Source organism: Acomys russatus, chromosome 23 (genome assembly GCF_903995435.1).
Source record: "Acomys russatus chromosome 23, mAcoRus1.1, whole genome shotgun sequence".
NCBI lineage: Eukaryota > Metazoa > Chordata > Mammalia > Rodentia > Muridae > Acomys > Acomys russatus.
In genome coordinates this window covers 41080893-41105237 of record NC_067159.1, presented here as the reverse complement: position 1 = coordinate 41105237, position 24345 = coordinate 41080893, and positions in this window count along the sequence as shown.

Sequence of the window (24345 nt, the reverse complement as noted above, 5' to 3'; positions counted from 1 at the left end):
GAGATGCCTATCAAGGTATAAGAAGCATACAGAACACCAAATAGAGAGGACCAGGAGAGAAATTCCCCCACAATACATAATAAAATACTAATTATATAGAACAATGAATGGATAATAAAAGCTGCAAAGAAAAGGGCTACATCACATATAAGGCCAAGCCCATTAGAATAACAGGTGACTTTTCAGTGGAGAGAGCAGAAGAGCCAGGACAGATGCTCTACAAACTCTCAGAGACCGCCCAGGCCATAGGCTTCTATACCCAGCAAAACCATCAGTCATAATCAAAGGACAAGGAAAGATGGTGCATGTTTGCTTCTGCTCTACTCTTTGAAAACCTGGATCTGTGTTTCTTGGATGCAGCAGAAAGATGAATCCTGTTTTCTAATCAAATATGCTAGACTGTGTCTTTTAGCTGGGAATTAACAGGATTAAGACTGAGAGTTATTATTGAGCATTGTTTATTTTTTGTCATATTTTGTAATGGTGGCATTGTCTTAGACTTTTGTCGTTAACTCTTCTATGCTCATTTATTCAGTGTTTTCTTTTGTCTCTAATTATCCTTCTTTTCAAATTGCTTTCCTTGTAGTACCTCCTGAAGGGCTGGATTGGTGGATAACAATATGTGTCACACACACCCCCCCAAACTAGTGTGTGGTCAAGCAGACGACTTTACTTCATGGAACAAGAACCAAAGAGACTGAGAGGCAAGTGTGCACAGTCCCTTACAAAGATCTTCAATTTTAGTTCCATGGGACTTAAACCGAGCCTCTTCTGGCCTCTACATGCACCAGGCATGAATGTGGTACTCAGACATGCATAGAAAAAAATGTGCCCATAAAATACAGTAACCAAATATAGCATCTTTGAAATGATCTTTACAATATGACTACACATCTCAAAGAAGTGACTAATTCTTAACGGCACAACCCTCTAGACCAAGCACGTACTATTGTGCGGGTGCGGGACCCCTATTCAAACCCATAGTGGTGGAATTGGTTGTTACTGTTTGTCTCCCTGATATTGTTTTATATTATTCTTTGTTTGTCTATCTGTTTGCTTAACTGATATCATTACCCTCTTGAGTCAGTTCTACTGTTTGTCTGCATACATCCTTAGTCTCAGTTTTTAAACTTCTACCGTAATTCTGAGTGTTTTACCCTGGTTTTCCTTTCATGTACAATTTGTGCTTTTCTGATGCGTATGTTTCCCACCCTCACACTTGTGAAATTTTACTTTCAGTAAGGTCTCCCCTGTGTCTATTAGTAACTATTTTATTACTATGTATTTTCTCTTCCTTTTGGTCACCCTTGAGAATTCATCAATTTTATTCACTAAAAAAAAAAAAAAAATAAGACTTGGATTCTGTAATTGTCTAATTTATTGGATTAAAAATCATACCAGGAAGTAATGAAGCCCTTATTTGAGTATGACTGTGAGAGCTTTTCTTATCAAGGGCTAACTGAGGAGGGACGGCCTGACTGGAAGAGGGTAACATCACCCCTTGGGCTGCATTCCTGGACTGAGGAAAAGGAAAAAATTCACTGAGCATCTGTGTTCGCTGCTCTCTGCCTCTCAGGCAGCTCACATGTAGAGTTCCAGGCAAGGCTGCAGCTGCCTTTAGCTCAGCCATATTTTCTTCTCCTGGGCTGACAGTATCCTGCAAAAGAAATTCTTCCAGTTCATGGAGCTTTTGTTGTATAAATTTATGCTGTAAGACCCACTCCTCTTCTTCTTGTTCTTCTTGTTCTTGTTTTTCTTGTTCTTCTTGTTCTTCTTGTTCTTGTTCTTCTTCTTCTTCTTGTTCTTGTTCTTCTTCTTGTTCTTCTTCTTCTTCTTCTTCTTCTTCTTCTTCTTCTTCTTCTTCTTCTTCTTCTTCTTCTTCTTCAAGACCCCCCTCACACACACACACATTGTGCTTGTGGATCTAACCATGCTATAGCACATGGTAGTAGTTGATTTGTGTTTATCTTACATTTACAATATTCATGAATGTTTTGCCTTTTCTGGTGTTTTCATGGCCACAAATATTCCTTTTCCGAACATTCTGGAATTTTCCTTTTGGTAAACACAGGCACGTATTTATTCTGCAGATACATGTTTGGTAAGTGAGTCTCAGGATTCTTAAGGATAACTCCAAAATGTATGTAGAAATAACAGTTTTGATTTTACTCCCATATCCTAAAGAGATGGCGGTACTAACAGATCACCCTTAGGCTGAAGTTTGATCACACCTGGTAGTGATGAAGCAGAGCAATGAACCATAGCCTCTTAGAGGCTCTTAAATGAAGTAGCCTGCCCAGTGTGGAGAATTCTTGTTGCAAAGTTGAATGTAGCTTGGACCTGGAGAGGAAGGAATGAGGAAAACCTCACAATGTTTATCACTTGAACACATATACTGAGAGTGGGTGCATGGAAGTTGGCAATTGCTAAGTAAAAATTAAAATAATTCACCATGTGTTGCCGGTCCCCAGAAGCCTCTGAAACTGCTTAAAGGAGTCCTAAATTACAGCCCACTAGGAAATAAAGCTGCAATCATAGGTACATGCATTTGTTCTAATTTAGCAGATCTCAAACAGCTTTCCAAAGCCATCGCATCAATTTGCAATCTTCCAAGCTGTTTGCTAGAATTACATAGTCTATAAATAGACTTATATGCACATAGTGTCCTGTTTTGTTGACAGAGTGAAACAGGTGAACTGGAGAAAGGAGTGTGGCAATCTCTTGGACCTGTGCAAGGGACAGGCCACATTTAGAATGGCTCCATCTTACAGTTTCCCTTACCAGCTGGCCATGAATTGTAAACCTGGCTGTTATTAGTGAAAACAAGACACATTTTAGGGGGGTAGAAGTCATAATAAAACATCATCATGACATTGAAGCTAAACTTTATACAGAGTGCAAGAGCATCGTGTATCAATATGACCAATTAAATGATTATATTAAGGAATTGTTCATTAAACACACATGAAAAAATAAATAAGCCAAAACTAATGGTAATTTAGCATATACTTATATTATGCATATATATATATATATATGTATATATATAACATCTAAAACAAGAAGCTGCATAACAAAATATAAGAATTCCTACAACTCAATAAAGCCTATTTCCTTTTTTTACACATACATTTGTAATATTACACATATATACAATAAACTACCTACAGACATGATGTTGAAAGTGTGTAATGAAAATGCTTTTTTTCCCCCTGGACTATAAAGGCTCAAAGATGCTCCCTTTCTCAGGTCAGTTAGATCCATCTCCTTGTTTCTCTGTATGTAATAACCATCCCCCTCGTTCGGCTGTGTTCATGAACCAAAGCTCTCTGTTCAACTGGATATAAGGAACACATTAACCTCTTAGGTTGCTGTGGTTTGTTCATCAGAAATCCCAATCCTCCTATCCCAGATTTTCTGTGTCCATATTTATGTCTGTGTGTTTGTCTTTTCTTGGCGGTCTACCTTCTCTAATCAGCTCATATTCCTGGAAGAAGTTCAAGGACATGACAAGTATAGATACTATTAAAAGACAAGTACCTTGTAAAGTGTGCTGCAACAAAATTAAGAAAAAGTGTCTACCAAGTTTTAAGGGAATTGGCCATTAAAGATCACGGATCACTTTAAATAAAATATACATTATGTCACTAGAATGTGGTCCCTAAAAGAAGGTGCCAAATACTACAATAAAGAAAAAGAGTTCATTTCAAATAAATATACTCTCACTAGTTATCTCTGCTGTTGACATGCACCTAATTTAGTCAGCATCATTCTATGTGGATCTCTTAGTGTTTATCTTTAAAACAGGTCCAAGAATATTTGAAAGAATATGAACATGGTTATACCATATACAGTTGTATACTATATACGACTGTTGATGTTTTCAGAAGTATGTGAAATATTTGAAGAAATGGCCCAAAGCACATTAGTGATCCATATATAAAAAAGAAAAATTAATAAGGGTGTTATACAGGCAACAAAAATTTAAAAACCAAGCAGCATTATGTTAATGTTTGTTATGCCTGTAATAAAATCATGAAAACAGTTCATTCAATATTCAGCATGCATTTCAAATTTATTCTATTGATTGGATGAGCCACGGTGATATGCCTGAGGTTGTGTAGGCTTACCTCCAACTCACAAGCTCAATTTAGGTCCCATTTGTGTATCTCATAGTCTAGAATGAGTGAAATACCCAGGGAGTATTCTGAAACAATAATAAAACTACTAAGGAAGTTCAGGGCATTTTTGTTTATATTGCCCTGCTTTAACCTCAGCTAGGGATATTATTTGATACATAGAATGGCACAATCTGTAACCGCAGGAAATTATTACACTCAGGAGTAGCCTCGAACTGTAGGATCCGAATATCTGTCAATAGCTTCTCCAACCTCTCTACCCTTGGGAGGTGTATTTTCTCCATGATTCCTTAAAGGATACAAAAGCAGATTGAATCCTGTCGCTTATAATAATGGTTCAATAATAAATCACAGCTTCTATTCTTTCTCTTTAGTTTGTAATAGTGTTCCTCATCTAACCTGGAACATAACTTATTATGAAATTCTCCTCTCAAGGGAGCCCCGACCAAAGCATGTCTTCCTCAAACCTACCAAGCCTCTCATTAACTATTTTCATTACATATGATTGTGTTTCAAATATATTATTTTTGTACAATAAAAGACATTTAATATAATTGGATATTTATTAAAGTACAAGGTGGTACTTTCTGTACCACCTTGATGTTCTTTCAGTGACTCACTTTTATGTTTGCTAATTCTCTCTTCTAATGTGTTCCCTGATGTGTTGATGTCATACTGTGCCATTAAGTAAGTTAATTGTGTAAATACTCACATTTTACATGTTATGATGGCTAATCTTGGTTGTTGCATCTGAAATCAACTAAAATCCAAGTATCTAGGTACTCCTTTGGGGTTTTCTTGATCTGACTACTTGAAGCAGGATGACCCAGCCTAAACCTGGGCAGCACTTTCTGGTGGAGACCTAGACATAACGACATGAATGAAAGAAAGCTTAGCTTTGTGCCTATTTCCCTCACTCTCAATGGCATATATAACTGTAGGGAAACACTGCTATTAAAGTCGAAGTCTGGCATTACTTGGAAGCCCTGAGCTGGGTGCAAAATGATGGACTCCCTTTGTCATCCAGGCTTCCTCTTCTCTCCTTGTTTGGGGTCCAGGACCCCAAACCCTCTACCCTCTACCTGAGGAATGTCACAAAAACTTAGGGAAATTACAAGTTTAACTCCATTCTCCCAGTTCAGCAAGCACCTAAAATTTCAGGAATACCACCCTATGCCGATGAAGTGCCTCAATACTCTACCTCTCAGCCAATGACCTTTGGCCACCCTGGATAGTCCCATCCCTTCCAAAAGCCCTATGTTCCCCCTCATCCCTAAAATTTAGTTGATCTGTCTCCTTGAAGCTGATCTCAGAAGTTCATTTCTTTCCTGCTTACTGACCTATGATTTCCTACCGCCCCCACACTTTGTCCTCAGAGACCCATGGCCATGATCAAAAAGAGAAGCCCCAAAAGCCTCTTGCTCCATCATTCCTTCACCAACTTTAAGACCAATTTCACCTGGATTACAACACAGACAGACTTCAGTACCAGATTCAGACTGATGGACCTACAGCCTCTCCAATGTGAGGACTACCCAGACTATCCCTTAAGACTATCTAATTTATATAGTTGTATCAGTTCTATTTCTTTAGCCTAATCTAACTAATGTAGACATACTTTACTTTTTCTTTTAAAGTATATTTGGTTTTTATTCTTGAAATATGCTCAAATACTATTTTTATTCTCATTAAGAGCTCAAGGAAGATGATGAGCATCAAAGCACCTCTTTATGTAGATGGTTTCCAATGTGGCAAACGAGCCACTGGGCAACATGTCCTCGTTTCTACCACAGACAGAGTTCTGCCTAACAATGGGCAAACTTGGATGCAGGCAGAGTCAAAAGCCAACTCTGCCAAGACAGGGTAAGCAAGTCCTCGATAGTTCCTGCCTCATAAATATGTCTGTCAGATATATTGGACCAGAAGACTAAAAATGATGCTCCAATGTAATAGAGAGTTTTGGGTGACTATGTAGGCAACAAATTGTCTCTGTCATGTCATTTTGCAAGCTGCTAACCTGCACTTCCTGTCTTGTCCGGTAATCAAGTTTATTCCTTCTCAAGTCTCTGATAGGATTGAAGACCAGATATTTTAATTTTACAATTAAGCTTAGTCGTTTAGGGGTTAAGATGTTTTTACGTCTAGATAGGTATTTTAAGTTGATAAGAATGAGATATGATAGATATTGATTTAATTTCAGAATTTTGGATGCACCAAGATAAGAAAAGATGTTCTCTTCAAGGTTGCCAAATGCAAATAGCCAAAACTCTGTGAACATAACATTTATATAATTCCCGATTGTTTTGTGATTCTTCTTGCTGTAAGTACTTTATTGTATATGTGTATAATAATATAAACATATATGTAAAAAAGAAAAGAAATTAAAAAGAAAAAAGAGTTCAATAATGACAAATTAGTACTCTTAACTCCTGTTTCTATTAGCTATTTTTTTCTCTTCAGGCTATTATATATATATAGAAGTTTCCCTCTGTATAATTTTGGCATTTTTATTTTTAATTGTAATGAGCTTCTTGTTTTCCTTGGTATTACACAGCTCTTTTGACATTGTCTATGGACATCTAGCTACAGTTTTTATTTAAGGTAACTATTATTGTCACTAACCCAAAGAATCAGGAACAAATAAAAATTCTCAGGCAAATATATAATTTCTTTACTATGTATTTACCATATATTTACCTGCCTAATTATTGTCTTGTTCTTGACCACTAAGGTTGTTGGTTTCTAGTAATTACAACAATGTAGACACATATGAAGAAGCAAAGCACTTGAGTAAAGTAAGATTTTCAAATATATATTTTCTAGGCTTCAATTTTGAATAAATTTTTATGTTTTGATTACTTTTTAAGTTCCTTAACCATCCATGAGCTTTGTGCTTTTTTATGTATTCCTTCTTATTCAAGTGGAACATATTGACACTTTTCTATGGTTATTCACTAAGAATTATTATAAGTATAAAGAAATAGGTTATGTGATCAAATATGTCTCATATATGTTGTATCTGAATATGCATATATGTGTCAATTTAAACATTTTTAAGGCATATCTCATATCTTATTTTATATGGTTTGGATCTACAATGTGAAAATTACATGTTTCCATTCTTCACTAGTGAAGGAATTTTTAACTGCAACTTCTAATTTATGTACAAAAAAATTGTCTATGACAAACCACTATTGAACTGGCTGAAAATAAACACTTTCATTATTTCTGTTAAATTGATTTACTTCACTGTTTTTGATCTTTTTTTCCATTTAATCTTCTTGTCTATCCACTTATTAATATATTCACTCTAGAAAGAGCACTTCAAGGATGATGACTAGATATACTGATTACAAATTTAAAAGAGTGAGAAAGCATGAATAGGCCCTGTCTTCAGTGATGTAGGATTCTTTAAGGATATGGGACATATGAACACAACCACAATTAGGAGAGCAGTTACATAGCGAGGGACCTGGAAGTGGAGTTAAGCTAAGTCCTAGGTGGCTACAGGGCATGGAGGAAGAAAGATGTCTGTCTCTCATCGTTATTGACAGAACCAGATAGGAGAGATCAGAGCTACCTCCATTCCAGCTATTAAATGGGTTGCCAGAGATTTGGACATGAAGTGCTGGCCAAGCAAATGTGAGGCTCTGAATTAAGTACCACAAGAACAAAACACAGCCATTAAATATATAGGAACAGAAGTGTTGCTAGTAGATTTCAATAGTATATTAAACATGAAGTACATACTCCATGTCATTAGGTAGGAAGTATTCTTGAGAAGGAGAATAGTGTTGAATGTTGAATCTGGAGCAAAACCACACAGTGGAGGCCCAGTTCCACCATAAGCTTACTCTGTGACTTTAAGACAAGGGTCTTTTGGATTTCCCATGTTCTTTTTCATTCTAAAGGTGTTTCATAGACTTGTAGGAAGAATTACTGATTAAATTGTGCCAGATTCTTAGAACAGTGCTGGTATATACTAAGTGCTTGAATTCAGTTGTTTTTATTATGGGCTTTTTCATTATCTAGTATTACTATTGTTATTGTTATTATTTACAGAAAAAACATGTGAACAAATAAATCATACATAGTTTTACTAGGAAACTCATTTTTTTTTAAAAAAGAAGTAGAATACTTGCCTAAAAATAAGTAGTATATCTTTTCCCAAGTCATCCTATATGAATATTAAATATAATTTATATTCCAAACAAAATTGGATGATTTTGCAATTTTCAATGGCAATCCTTAAAGGAGAGATCAATGGCAATTTCCTATGTTTGTTGTAGAAGTAAGCCACATTTTTCTGTGTTTATACTTTGCTTCTTTATTTCTGAGATTAAAATAAGAATGGTAAATTCAACAAAACCAAAACATTTTATTAGAATAAAAATTAGAATAAAAGAAAATTAGAAAAAGAATAAAAATTAGGTTGTATTTATATCCATGGATAGTACGTTAAGATAAAGTATAGTTCAGTGGTAAAGAATTAACCTGGTGTGCATAAGGTCTTGAATTTCATACCCCAAACTACACCAATATACCCACTCCCTACACAAGACACGTGTGTAAGTGCATGTTAATACTAATGCATATAGGTATGATTTTATATGACTTGATATTTCAGTAATATTTGAAACTAAATGGAAATCTGCAACAAGTGAGCTCTGAATGTTAAGAGCAAATGTAATTAGGAATCATATCTTCCCAATGTGGATTTTCATCCAGGAAGTCATAGTACAACCAATGTTTTTAACACAAAAACACACCACAATGTATAAACCATAATAAATATTAATGCATGCTAAAATATGTAATCACTTGACATAGTTTTATCATTTTTCTAGGATTTTATCTGCAAGACAACCTTCCCTTGTTCCTTATTTACACTTAATGAAGAATTTATTTTGCTTACACACATACACAAACATACACAAAAAGCTTATTTAATATTTTTTACATTTTAATTAAATTATTAGTGTCATTTGAGAATTATAACAAGAACATCCTAAAAATAAGTTGTTACTAAAACACAAGTTAGAAGTCTCATAGCTTCAGATTTATTCATCTCATCCCTTTGGTATATCCCATCAGTAACAAATTCAGTCCAAAATAACTAGTTGGTTTTTTTTTATTCTTTTTCTTCTGTGTGTTCGAAGTTGTCATTCATCTTCCCTACTTCCTTCACGCCTTCTTCTGCTAGCTTGCAACTAGCCCCTTGCAAAACTAATTACAGACTCTCTCATCTTAAATGGGAGAGACTTACCAAACAATTTGAACCCTACACAACAGAGACCAACAAGTAGGAGTGGGCTTTGTCCAGTCTTTAGTTGATGATATACTAAACTTTGACTTTACGTCTCTTGCTTCCAGAATGTTTGTATTTATTGTTTTATACCAGTTTGCTACTCCATTTTCCTCCACCAGTAGCTAGTCTAATGTATTTACTACATATCCATTGGAATATGTGCAGACTTATGAATTGCATATTGTTCTAAACGTATGGTTACATTTTTATTCAATATTGCCACTTAATGAATATATTCACTGGTGGATATATAAATTCCACTATTGATTCTAGGTTCTGCATGCTATATAGACATGTACATAGGCAATGAAAAATATATTGTGAACATACACATGTATTATATTCATGTTTATTATATACTATGTACTTGGTATAATAGTCAAGCCTATAATAGTTTATGTGCACATTTTTCTGTTATTTCTTTTAGTTTTATTTAAACTTTAAATGTAAACTGAAACAGAATTAATGATTTACTCTTTTTTATTTTAGATTGGCAATCATGAACATGATTTACTTCTTTATACTATTTATTAATATTTTCTAAAGTTTTTATTTATCTAATTGTGCTTATTTATATATGTGGTTTTGAAAAAACTAAATTATTTTCTCTAATTAGCAATGATATGAATTCAACTCATAGCATTCTACTAGGAGCCATGTAAGACACTGTAAATAAAAGTAAATTTTATTGTTTAAATATTTTATTCTAGAAGTACTTAAATAGAGATATATTGAAATGTATGGAAGGTAGAGTTTGGTGGGGCTGGAAAGAATGGAAATAATGGACTCAGAATCTCTAAATAAAATTAAACCCCCTGCATTAGGAGAAATAGCCAAAAATTGAAAGTTATTAAACAGACTCACTTTGTAATTCTAATGTAAGATTTGATTTTTCATTGAGGGTTAATATCTACCTTTAACATAAGCTTTAATGAGAATTGGTCAGGTTGTCTTGTAGTTAAAATGATCCTCCCAAATCAATGACAGCACACAATTTTGTCTGGTTTCTGTAGTCAGGATTTTGCATGGTCAGTCTCTCCCTCTCCCCCTGCCTGCCTCTCTCTCTTTCTTGCTCCCTTGGTAAGCCTATGTCAGACATTGGCTCAGCATTCCGGGCTGCTTTGACTTGAGAGCATTTTTCTCATGGGTAAATGCTGTAATGACTGACACTAAAGGAGGTTTCTGGAGGTCCAAGGCTTGGTAATTAATTCCTATCTGGGAAGGAAGTGCACTACAGCTACTCTTGGTGCATTGCCCAAAGCGGTTCCGTTGATTAGGTCTATTTCAAGAGGAGCCAGGAAGCATAATCTTCTCATGAGCCCATAAATTATGAGATGGCATTTGTGCTACTATTTGACTTTTAGCCAGTTTCCAAAAAAAAAAAAAATTCTATTTGACATGCCAAAGCCTTCTAGTTTACCACTGTGGTGTCAACTGGTCCCTGTGTGTGTATCTTCCTTGAGCGTACTGTCAGTTCCTTATAATGAGGAGCTTCCTGTCTTTCTTCATTGCCTAACTGCATACCAGTGATGCTGGTGGTTCACTCCTCGCCTTCCAATAGTCACTAAGGTGTGCCATTATTCTTTCAATTAGTATTCAATATGAACATCAGAAACTGTTTCAAATTCCAAGTTTGCAAGATAAGATTCTTCATTTTTTTTGTGTGTTGTCTCTTGTAAGAAAAATGGCCTTTTAAGTGAATGACACATCATTATAGTGTCTTAATATGATTTACGTAATACTTAAACTAAGTCTCACAGATTCAAAAATGAGCACTTTATAACTTGGTTTTGTAAATTTTTCTAAGACACCTGATTTTTCAGTTCTATAACAAAAATGAACAAGGAAATACTTTTAAATGAGACCATACATCTCTCAAAAGCTTTAATGTTTCTTAATAAAAGAATGTGAGGTGTTTTCTTTATTCTTTTTGCATTACATGTGCCCTACTGTAAAAATTTCAACTTCTATCTATAGTCAAAGCACATAGTGCACAAACAGGTAAAGTGACATAAAAGGCAATTCTAGTTAGTCACATGTAACACTCACCATCCCCAGGCCTGTTGAGCAGCATTAATAGTCCAATATATGAATTACAAATCTGTGTGCTTATTCTATATTACTTAGCTATCAAAATATACATATGAATTCTGTGTGTCCAGTACAGTGTTACTCATTGGGCACAAGTCATAGAAATTACCACCACCACGAATGTGATGGTGTCTGTCAGATGTACTAACTTGAGCTTCAGAAAAAGGTGACTCTGTAACTCTGATTCTCCACTTGAATTTGTGTAATCAACCTTGAAAGGAAGGGGAACCCTGGCTTTGTCATGGTAGATCTGGGGTATTTTGTGCTTGAAAAAGATGCTATGTCAGTTCCCTATGTAGGTGCCTATAAATCGTATTTGTTATTAAGAATAATACAAGTAAATATAGGTACTTCAGACTTTTCCATAAGAAGAACATACTACTGTTTAACACACACACACACACACACACACACACATACACACACATATCTCAAGATATAAAGACCTGTAGATTATCAATCTATGAAGAGTTCAGATGCTCCATGGTTTATGTTTTACCACTTTATGAAGAGTCATACAATAAGGCTCAATTATATTTACCTTTATATGACAACACAACAGAAACCATACAGAACTGGATGAAAGAACATAATTTTCTCCCCATTATCATGTACCTATTTTATTATGGTAGAAGAACAGCAATAAACTAATCTGGGGGAAAATTAGCTTTCTAAAAACATCCCTTCTGTATGAAATGCTCTGACCTATATCCATTCTACGTAATTGAAATAAACATCCCTAGCTTACAAGAGCAATAAAATATAAAGAACTGATCTCAACTTTAATGTTCCTAAGCATGCCTTCAGGAGTTGGTGAAAAATGAAAATTACCAGCGTTACCCCCAGAGAGCCTTCCGTGGGACAGGTGTGAGATCCTCAAGTCAATTTTCTTATAAGAACTCTAAATTGCTTGGAAGGAACTCTGGAGCTTAAATTAGAAAAATACTAGTATCACAAATAGAACAGACACTGAAAGTAAGTCAATTTGGGATTTGGATTCTGCCTTTACCCAAACACTATGTACAGGAGATACACACTGCTGGGCAACAACTATATATTACCAACTTAAAACTGCACTCCCATGGATGTACAGAGTCTGTGGATGAGGAATTGAGGGATGCATTATGAGGATTCTATGATATGGTTTGTACAAGGCTGGAGATCCAGGCTCACAACTAGAGCCTCAACTAGGAAAGCATCTTTTTTTTTTTTTTTTTTTTTTATAACTATAAAACTTTTAATGCTTTAAGGAAGAAAGAGCTTATTTTGGCATATGGTGCCAGAAGACAAGAGGAAAAGCATGGCTACAGGGAGCAGGGCAGAATGCTGGCTGCTCACATTTCATACACACACAGGAACCAGAGAATAAGAACAGCAACTGGGATGAGGCTATTCGCCACAAAGCCTGACTCCAGTGATATAATTCTGCCAGCAAGGCTCTACCTCCCAAGGCCTTCCCAACCTTCCCAAACAGCATCACCAACTGGAGATTAGATGTTCAAACACACAACGATCAGGGGGACATCTCGCACTTAAGTCACTACATTTATAACTTCCCCCCAAGCAGCGCCAACAATTGGGGACAAAGTGTTCAATATATGAGCCTATAGGGAACATTTCTCATTTAAAATACCACAGCTCTGGTGACAGGCACTGTTTTGGTGCCAGGGTCATATTCCACCCCCACCCCCCACCCCCACCATGTCTCTTACCTTATGTTCTCAGGATTTTAAAAACAAACGTCTCTTTTGCACATCCTCTTGCCACAATGCCATCTGCTATGTGATGATGTGGCCCTCACAAGAGGCGGAACAGATGGGGCTACCTGATCTTACACTTCTCTTTTTATCATTTATAATAAACTACATACAGTAAGAACAGTTTAGCTCATTTGTATTTGACAACCTTGAAAAAAGGTACTATCTATCTGATCTAGGTGAGTCTAAAGTTTTGTACCTAAATCATTCTTTATCGTATCTTGTATTTATCAACTTAATAAAATCTTTCTAGACCTTACAACATTTTCTTAAATCCTAAATGACCCAAGCCTGACTTTGAAACTATAACTATTTAGTCTTCAACCCAATTAGGGACTTGACAAGAAATACAACTTTTACTCAGATAGGAGGTACAAGCAACCAGTTTCCAAAACTAAGACATGACAGAGACAGTTTACTGCCTGGTCAGTCATTCATTCTCTCTATGTAACACTGGAGCACCACCTTCATCCTTTTTGTTTGTTTGTTTGTTTTTTGTTTTATAGACTCTTTTAATTTATTTTTACTTTTTAAATATATTTTTATTAATTTATTTATATTACATCTCGATTGTTTTCCCATCCCTTGTATCCTCCCATTCCTCCCTCCCTCTCATTTTCCCCTTACTCCCCTCCCCTATGACTGTGACTGAGGGGGACCTGTATATGCTCATAGGGTATCAAGTCTCTTCTTGGTAACCTGCTATCCTTCCTCTGAGTGCCACCAGGTCTCCCCATCCAGGGGAGGTGGTCAAATATGGGGCATCAGAGTTTGTGTTAAAGTCAGACCCCACTCTCCACTCAACTGTGGAGACTGTCCTGTCCATTGACTAGATCTGGGTAGGGGTTCAAAGATTACTGCATGTATTGTCCTTAGCTGGTGCCACAGTTTGAACAGGACCCCTGGGCCTTTTGACTTGAGACATGTCAGCTCCTGGCAACACCTCCAGTCTACCTCAATGAACATGATAAGGATCATTAAAAAGAAAACAGCCTCTGGGCAAAAATGCCCCAGCTGTTTACAGGCAGTATGCTGTCCAAAATGGGCAAGACTTGGATGCAGGCTGAGTTGACTGCCAAACTCTGCCATGACAGGGTAAGTAAATCCTTCATATTTCCTGATTCAGAATTATGTCTGCCAGATATACTGGGCCAGAAAGAATCTTTTCAAGCTTTCCAAATTGACTGACAGAATATGCTCCCCTTAGGTGGCAGGTCTGAGCATTTTGCTGACAACTGAGCAAACACTACTCTTGTCTTCCCATAGTTCCTAGAGCCATGCACAAACCCTGATAACTAGGCTTCTTTATGAGGGTACACAACTCACTAATCCAGGGAGTACGCTCCATGGCAGAAACCCACTGCCAAAACATGACTCCAAAATGTCTTACTAAATGTACCATAATCCTTTACTTGGAAAAATGCCAGAGATTCTCTTTATTCCGAGTGAGAGATGCACAGTGTGTGGAGTCTTGGCAGTGGTTACGGGAAGTGGCTATATAATTTTTCTCACCTTAGGCAAATTGTTTAGCAGCACTGATTATCAATTTAGTATACAATAATAGAATGATATTGCTTAAACATGGAATATATATGAGGATACTGCCACGTCATTGCTATTGTATAAATACCATATATACTAAAAAGAGCCTCAATAGAATAGGAAATGGCATTCGTTCATGAGACTACAATAACTTATCTCCAAAATCACTCCCAAATGTACCTTAATGTCTAATCCTTATATTCATGCATTTACTAACTACAATGGATCTCTACAACCAAACACTGTCTGTTTCATGACTGCCACACAATATGTTTGCTTAATAAATGGCTATTTATTTCATGTATTTATTTATTAATTATATATTTATTTATATGTAGACTTTATAAACCAAATTTTGGTCTCTCAGCCTTGTCTTATTGAAGAGTAATTTGAAATGATGCCTATGGATGCAGTGAAAGTAGAACAAAGAATCCCAATAGACTACAAAGGAGGTATTTCAACAGGGGAGAGTATACAAGGGATTCTGTGCTTAGGGACAGTAGTCCCCTTTCAGTTTCCAGCGCAAAATGCCTGTTTTGACAGCTGCCATGATAGACAGTCTACAAGGAATTAACTAGCCATGACCACTACCCATCTTGCTGATACTAAGATTTTCACATTTTTCCCAGTTTGTTATTTTCATCAGCACTTTTGTAATATATTACAAAAAAGTAAAGATTCAAAGAAATTATTTAAGGTCTTAAACACATAAATTTAAGGTCTAAAAACAACAACAACAAATTAAGTAGGAGAAAGTGAAGAAAAAGATTATTCCAAAATCCCCTTCTACGCTGTATGCATAATATTTTTTTATTCTACCTATTTCTTTTTCTGTTGCAGAATTTATTCAGACAGGCCTGGGTATGTAGAGATATAAGAATTAGAATTTTAAATGTAGTAAATACTATAGACTAAAAAAACCCTACTCTTCTTATCCTACCAATACATACAAGTCACAGCACAATAAATCAGCAGGAAATATCAGCAAGAGAAAACACAGTAAGAGATTTAATTTTTAGGCAGATAAATCATAAGCTCTAAAAAAATTAATTTTTCTTTATGGGCCACCATTTCTTTGGTAAATCTCTTGTGTCCCTGATTCCTCTGCACTTACTGTGCAGGCCCTTCTGATCTGTTCCTTGACAAACTCATTAAATTTATAAACTGTTGCTCTATTCAGTAAGATCGAATTCATCATGTTTAATAACATATTTAATAACAACCGAAAATCGAATGTGGTAAGACTGATAGGTAGAAAGAAAGAGATGACTACTCTGAACAAAACAAAGCTGAAGAATTGAGTCATAGAGCATTGCATCAAAATGAAACACGCATGGTCACTAGCTGAAATTCTCAGGCATTAATGCTTATGTGAGAGCTTTATGAAGAGTGGGCTTTGGGGGAGCTGGCAGAGGAAGAACTGTCCCTGGCGTCTCCTGCTCTTTTAATCCTTATGAAGAGTCAAGATGATTCCATAATAGTTTGAAATTTTTGAGTTTAAGGAAAAGTGAAAACAAAAATGTGTAACTTTTCTCCAAACCATGCATACTCCTCTTTTCCTTCTTAGCAATCAGAAGTACTCATGTCTTTCTTAATGTTCTTACAAAGTCTTCTGAATCTTCCAAACACCTGCCCAAGGGTGGGTAGTACAGATAAAGACACCAATTATACTGTCCTGCACAATAGGGGTACTTATTTATTTTAAAGATTTTTTCTTTTATATTAATTCTTTTTTACATATGCATTTATATTATTACACATATATAAAATAAACTACATACAGCAAGAAGAACCACGAAACAATCAGAAATTATATAATTGTTACATTCATAGTATTTTGGCTATTTGTACTTGGCAACCTTGAAGAAAACATCTTTTCTATCTTAGTGAGTCTAAAATTCTGAATGTAAATCAATATCTATCATACGTCATTTTTATCAACTTAAAACATCTACCTAGACTTAAAAACATCTTATTGCCTAAACAACTGAATTTAATTGTAAAATTAAACTATCTGGTCTTCAACCCCATCAGAGACATGAGAAGGAATAAAAATTAATTACCTGAGTAAACAGGAACTGTAGGTTAGCAGCTTCCAAAGTGAAAAAAATGACAGAGACAGTTTGCTGCCTGATCAGTCATCCAAAACTCTCTATAACATTGGAGCATCATCTTCAGCCTTCTGGCCCAATATATCTGACAGACATTTGTGAGGCAGGAACTATTGAGGACTTGCTTACTCTGTTGGGGTAGAGTTTGGCCATCAACTCTGCTTGAATCCAAGCTTGCCCGTATTTAGGCAGATTTTTGTCTGTGGCGGAAACGAGGACATTTTTCCCAGTGGCTTGTTTGCCACATGAATCCATCTCCATGAGGAGGTTCTTTCGTATTCATCATCTACTATGAAGTAGGCTGGTGTTGCCAGGAGTTAGCCTGTCTTATCTAAAGGTCAAAGAATCTTTAAAAGCGTAAAAACATCTTTAAATATTTGGTAGGTCTCTGAGATTTTTGAAGACCTTATCTAATTATTTTACCTTATCTAGCTATAGAATCATATCTATCTGTTAAACCTAGGATGTATATTCTTGTAATATAAATAGACTAGTGATTGACATGACCATGATTTGATCAACTAACTTACATAGCTTACATCTCCTAAATAGGCTCAGAGATGTCTCTCTTTTTCTTTATCTTTCTTTCTTAGGTTTAGAGACGGGGGTTGAAAAGAAAGAAGGGGGAATTGAGAAATATATAAGGGTAATAGGACAAAAAGTAGATTAGTGAATCTACTCCTCAACTTAAGGCCTTAATTGTTAATCACAAGTTATTTTTAATTCATTGGTATAGAATTCTGAATATTAATGAAAATAAGTTTAATTTTGACACATTGATATAGAATTCAAATTTAAAATTTTTTCTTCACATACATTAAACACACACACACACACACAAGCTGCTAACATATATGTGTGTGTGTGTGTGTGTGTGTGTGTGTATACACTCTACTATGAGGTATTGTACCCATACAACTCAAGTAGAATATAAGATTTACCTCCAATACTTTGAAAATAGAGGTACTTATAACCAGGATTGATTTACAGTCAACATGAAGCTTTCAGGGATTTATTCAGATGTAAGAGTCAACAATTACATTAACACTACTGCCTGATTTCTTATTTCCCCTAGTTACACATACAGTTTTACAATTTGTATGTGTAAAATATGTAGCTTTGTATACTGTATCATTTTCTATAGCTAAACTTTGATGTAGCTCTTTGAAAGTTCTCATTTATAAAAAGGTATATTCTTTCTAACTATTCTCTCAGTATATGTTCTAATGTGTGAGGTATGAATCTTCTGCAAAGTTCAGTAAATTGTTCTTCCTGGGCACAGTTCTCCTTCTAATGAGAATGAACCACAGTATATTCAGGATAGAACACAGAGGAAGAAACTTTTAGAAAGCAGGACCTATCATTTATCAGTTTCACCCACAAATTAAACCATGGAGACCTTGGTGACATTGGAGGCCTGCACTGCTACATCATTACATTTAAGTTAAAAGAGTCACTTCTCAAGGGACCTTGTGAGACTTTTGAAGGTTCCTGGTCCTTAAGCCCTCAACATTTTTAATTCAGGGATGGATAAGGTCGTGATTATTTCAGTAATAATTTCAAAGTCTATTGTAATTACACAGCTAGCCAATGCTGTAGTCACATGTTCCACTTATTTGGCTTCAAGAGCAGAGGGGCACTTGATATATGGATTCTAGGATAAGGCAAGTTGGTTTGGGCTATATTGGTTAGGTCCTTAATTTGGTATGTCACACACAGTGGGATTGGCTTTTTATGCTTAGTTTTTTCAGGAAATACTATACAGAAAAATTCATTTGTACAAGGATTTACAGAATGATGGTACCTGTTGGCAGATGTTAAATGCTCTGCATCTTGTTGTCTGTGGCTTTGCAGTGCTGTGGGCTCAGGTGCAATTGACAGTAGAGTTCATCCTCTAGGGAGCCTTGAAAAGCAAGCGGTCCATCTCCTGATGCTCTTCTAAGAGCCTTAAGTGAGAAGGTCATGTGCAAGGTGATGACTCTAAATGTATAAATCCATAGTACATAACCTGTGGGAGCAAGTTAAACAGGAACACGGTATCACAAATTGAGGATTTAATATTGCGATCTGATATTCTGTGCACTGACTAGAACTGTATTTCCTGTGCACAGAAAACCTCCTAAAATAATACTGAGCCTTTTTGTATTACCTTACAAGCATTTTTTTTTTTGTTGTTTAAAAAAAATTGGCAATGCCATATATAGTGTATTTAATCATATTCACTTCCCACCACACCCTGATAGCCTTCTCTCACTCCTGCTGCCCCTGATTACTTCCCAACTAGTCTCCTGTGTGCTCTTTTTCCAGGTCCTATGCCTGCAGCCCCAATTGAGATATGTTCATGTTTGAAACAGCCATGTCAGAGCCCGATGGCAGCATTTCAAAGCCGCCTTCCTCATCATCCAGTCTTACATCCTTTCTGACCTTCTTCTATGATGTTCCCTGAGCCTTGAAGAAATATCCATGTCACATTTATGACTGAGCTCTCAACATTCACCTACTACCAGAACTTTCACCAGTTGTGAGACTATTTTAGATACTCTAGCAAGCTTAAAAATAAAAGCTATAAAGAAGGTAGACATATTATTAGCTTTGAGTACTGCAGCATTTCCCAGGACCCTTTTCTCAAACAGTAGCCTATGTTAGCAAGATTTCCTTTCACTGTGACAAAATATTCTTACAAAAGAAATGTGAGGAAGAAAGAGTTTGTTTAGGTCACAGTTCCAAGGTAAAAATCCATCATGGCAGTCACATAGGAAGTCACAATAGCAAGAGCTTTAGAAAACTTGTCAGCATATACTCACAGTCAAGAACAGACAAGGATGTATTAATGCATGTATCCTACTTCACACTTCATTCTCTCCTTTTCATTCAATCCAAGGTCCATCCATGAAATGATGCCACACACACTTGTGGTGGGTTTTCCCAATCAGCTCAATTAAGAAAATCCCTCACAGGCGTGTTTCCCAAACAAATCAAGTCTAGACAACGGCTCATTCATATTTCCTTTCTAGGTCCTTCACTGTGTTAAGTCCACAATCAAAACTAACCACCACATAGCCTATCAGATATTCTTATTCTTTACTATTTCCAAAAAATATTTCAAACATAGTATTTTCATTTATTGTTTTGGAATTTCTCATTACATACCCATCACACGCACTTTCCAGTCCTCCAAAGTCTGTCTCCTTTGTGATATCCCCCCAACAAAGAAAAGGAGGAAGAAGGGAAGAAAGAGAAAGAAATGAAGGAAGTAAGGAAGGAATGAAGGAAGCAGGAGGAAAAAGAAGAGGAAGAAGAAGAGGAGGAAGAGGAGGAAAAAGAAAGCCAAGTATAATTTGTGTTGCCCATATACTTAGTGGGGTATGGTCAAGCTCCTGGTTGCAAGGCCCTTAAAGAAAATTGAGTCCTTCCCCACCTGCACCCCGTCAGAAGCCATCAATTGTGGAAAGCTACATTTCAGCTTCCTTATCACATTTTAAAAGATTTATTTATTTGTTTGTTTGTTTGTTTGTTTGTTTATTATGTATACAGTGCCCTTCCTACATATATACCTTCAGGCCAGAAGAGGGCCTCAGATAACATTGCAGATTGTTGTGAGTCACCATATGGTCACTGGAAATTGAACTCAGGACCTCTTGAAGAGTAGTCAGTGTTCTTAACCACTGAGCCATCTTTTCAGTCCCATTTTTAAGAGTTCTCTTTGAAGCCTTTCCTTCTAGTCTGTTACTTTCAGGGTAGGGAGGGTAGTGGTGGTAGAGACTGTCACATAGGCCTTCTATGTTCCTCTTTCTCAACTGTGAGTCTGCATAGGTACCACTGTAAACGTAGATCCTTGCCCTTTACAGTACGAGGGAGGACATACCATAGAGTTACAAATGGTTTCTATCAACTGTACAAAGAATTGGCCTAAAAACGCATTTTTATTAAAACACAAAATATTTATCTGCTAACAGGAATTTCAAAGACCCAATAGGCTTGATATTATCTTTAAGAGTTTTAAACACCATAGTTTATATAAAACATTTTAAATAATAATTGCTTTTCATAGATTAGTTCCATGTGCAACACAATTTTAATAGAGAAAGTTTTTTTAGGCATGTACCTTATAAATGCTGCCTAACTTGTTCCTGCAGAAAAAAAAAAATTGGGGATGAGAAAATAAAGAAGGCAAGAAAGTTGGGACCAAGTAGTCTTATACAAACTGATGGTTTATGCCAAGGAAGTTTATTAAGAAGTACAGCATCTTATACATAGATTATGGGAAATGGCGGGGGCAGAGGATGTGACAGAGTCATCAGAAAGCAATCATACAGTGGGCCCAAGGCAGCAGGAAACTAATCAAGTAATATTGCACACTAGCAACAGAGGGTATCACATATGCATCTCACAGACGGAGTGCTTAGCTGCCTTGGGGCTGATAACTACTGCCCTTTAGGTGGGGAAAAATTGAGTTCCCAGGATCCTAAAGGACACCTCACCCAAAGTCCTTTGTACAGCAGCTCTTAGAAATGAAAACAGATTTGCAGGACATGAAGTTTAGGGTGTTGGCGGCCAGAACCAGAGTTGAAGACCCATGTTTGGAGTGTTACTCCTTGATACATGGAAACCTGCAAGACTGTGCTCTTGCAGTGAAAATCTTACATGCATTTTTATAAAGAAGCAGAGGAAACTCTAGTAAACATTTCTAGCAAAACCTTTATTTCTTGTGTGTGGTCTCAAAACATTATGCTTATACTTATGAGCATTGGGTTTCTTATGGTGATGTAACAAAGTACAACAGGTTGTGGCTTAAACAATAGACATAGATTCCCTCAGTCCTAGAGCCCTGAAGGCAGGACGGGTTCAGCTGAGGAACACCCTTCTTGTCGATGGCTGGCTCTCTTCTGGGTCTTGGGTCACCTGGTTTAATCCCTGTGCCCTTGTGTCCCAGTTTCTTACTTTCAAGGACACCAGTCACAATAGGTTACCATGCACCTACAAGACATTTTTGCCCTTACCTTATTCATATCGCAGGGCTAACCTTCAGATCCCATGTTAAGGTTTCAGGTGTTAGGAGTTTCTTATCCCTCTTCAGGTTCTTTCTAAGGGCTGACCTTCTGGATTTTCTTTTCAGTATGATATCTGTCATTTCTTGTCTATAATAACACAGGTGATTAACACATCTAAATAGATTACCCTGTTGACAGACTACTGTCTCAAGTGTCTTTGTGTAATTTTTAAAAATATAATCACTTACATAGTATAAAAGGTTAATAATTTTTACATTTCTAATCATAATTTGTGGCTATCAGTTATTTTTATTTTTCATGGAAATACATAAATATAGGGGATAATTAAATAAATGCTTTTCAAGTGTTTAAATATAGTTAAATTCAAGTGTTAAATATAGTTCTAGCTCAAGAAACTCCACAGTAAGCAAATTAGACTCAAACATCTGTGCATTTCCCTATAAATGGTATCATTGGATATGTTTTAATAAAAATTCATTCAGAAGAGTATGCCAGGGGCAGAATTTCAAATAAATGAGACATGCAATATGGTAATATTACCAGTCAGGGAGAGTATTATAATTCTATTTTTCAGACCATTATTAATAACACATTTGAGAAAATGACAATGATGAAAATCATGGTACAAAATACAGTCGTATCCAGGCATATCCTCATCAGAGGTACAGGGATGATTTATGAAGTGCTGCTTATGAAATACAGACTGGTGTGGCTTAAGCAAGTGACATAGAGAGCCCTTAAGGAAGTACATACGTAAATACTGAATGGTTGCAATTTAAGTTCTACGAAGAGTGATATAGAGAGTATTGTGAAGTGTTACCATGAGGTGTTTACTGGCCTGGAAGCAACAAGGGTATATTTGTTTATCACAGAAGGTTTTTTTTCCATGAAGGATGTTAAGTAAGGAAAGGAGACGTTAAGGGAGGGCAAAAAGGAAGATCACTTTAGTGATGGGACTTTATGTCAAAAGGCCGAGATAGACTATTCCTCAAGACTGAAAGATGAAAAGAATAGATCCTGGGAAGGTTGGGGCAAATGAGGAAACAATAGGAATAAGAGGTGTTTATAAAGCATGGTAAAGCCTTTGGTCTCTAGCCCATGAACAATGGAAATCCAATTTCATGAAGAATAGAAGCTAGGTTCTAAGTGGAAGGTTGACACTTTGGATTAGACTTTCAAAGGCACTGTTTCACTTGTGCATTAAGAGGAGATTAGCACTTAGGAACTTATGTGTGCTTAGAGGAAGGATCACATGCCAACACAGGAAAAAGGCAGTCATCCACAACACAAGCATATTGACCTGGGAAAAACCAAATTGGCTGCACTTTGATCTTAAACTCCTAACCCCCAGAACTCTGGGAGATCCCTAGTTTCAAAGGTCAGAATGGATACAGGAGTGTGAGGTAACTGCTGGCATTCAGTGAGTGCCCAGTTGGGATGCAGCAGCGAGGTGAAACCCAGAACTTAGTTCAGGTTACCCTTTTTATACAGCTCACTTCCCTGCCCAAGGGATGGTGCTGATCACATGTAGGCTGAGTCTTCCCACTTCATGTAACCCAGTCTATAAATTCTCTCAGGCATGGAGAGAGTTATGGTCTCCTTGATGATTCCAGAATTTGTCACACTGAAATTAATCATGCCAGAAACAAGATTTTCAAAATATTGCACACTGCCTTAGAAGATGTAAGAAGATGTAATATTAATATCATATTTATATGCCTTTTTACATTTCAAGTCTATTTAGTGGTTGTTTCTGAAGTCTTTTTAACGATAGAAAAATAAATACTCAAGCTTAGTAAAAGGTAGGTGTTTGAGAAATAGGAAAGGAACAATAGGAGTCAGCCAAGTCAGGATAGGACATTCATCATTATTTCAAGTAGTTCTTAAATATTCATGTTTGTATTCAGTTCTTCAGCATAAAATGTTTTGTAGCCTTTAGTTTAAATTATTTTTCCTACAGTAAACTTTGAGGAAAGTCCTTGATCTTGAAAAATGCACCAATTTTCCTTCCTGGGACTGTTCTACTTCCATTTAAGAAGAAAAAAAAATACTAATCTTAGGATAACCATCTAGTAAAATCTATTCAAAAGACAGACCCTAGCATTTCAGAGTTGAGAAGGATAGTCATAGAATTATCATGAGAATCCCAGATTTACATTGCTGAACACGAGCACAATTAAAACTCAGAAACCCTTGAAAACATATTATAAAAATCTGTTTGTCACCCCTTAACAGCAAGAATGACACACATGAGTTTGCTTAATTTACACAATCAAAAATCTTGGGGAAGTTAAAATGCAATAAAACTCATTTGGCTTTCAAATATAAACAAATGAAAGCTATGACAGTCTATTTCAAAATGGAGTTATTGCAAAGAATCAATTG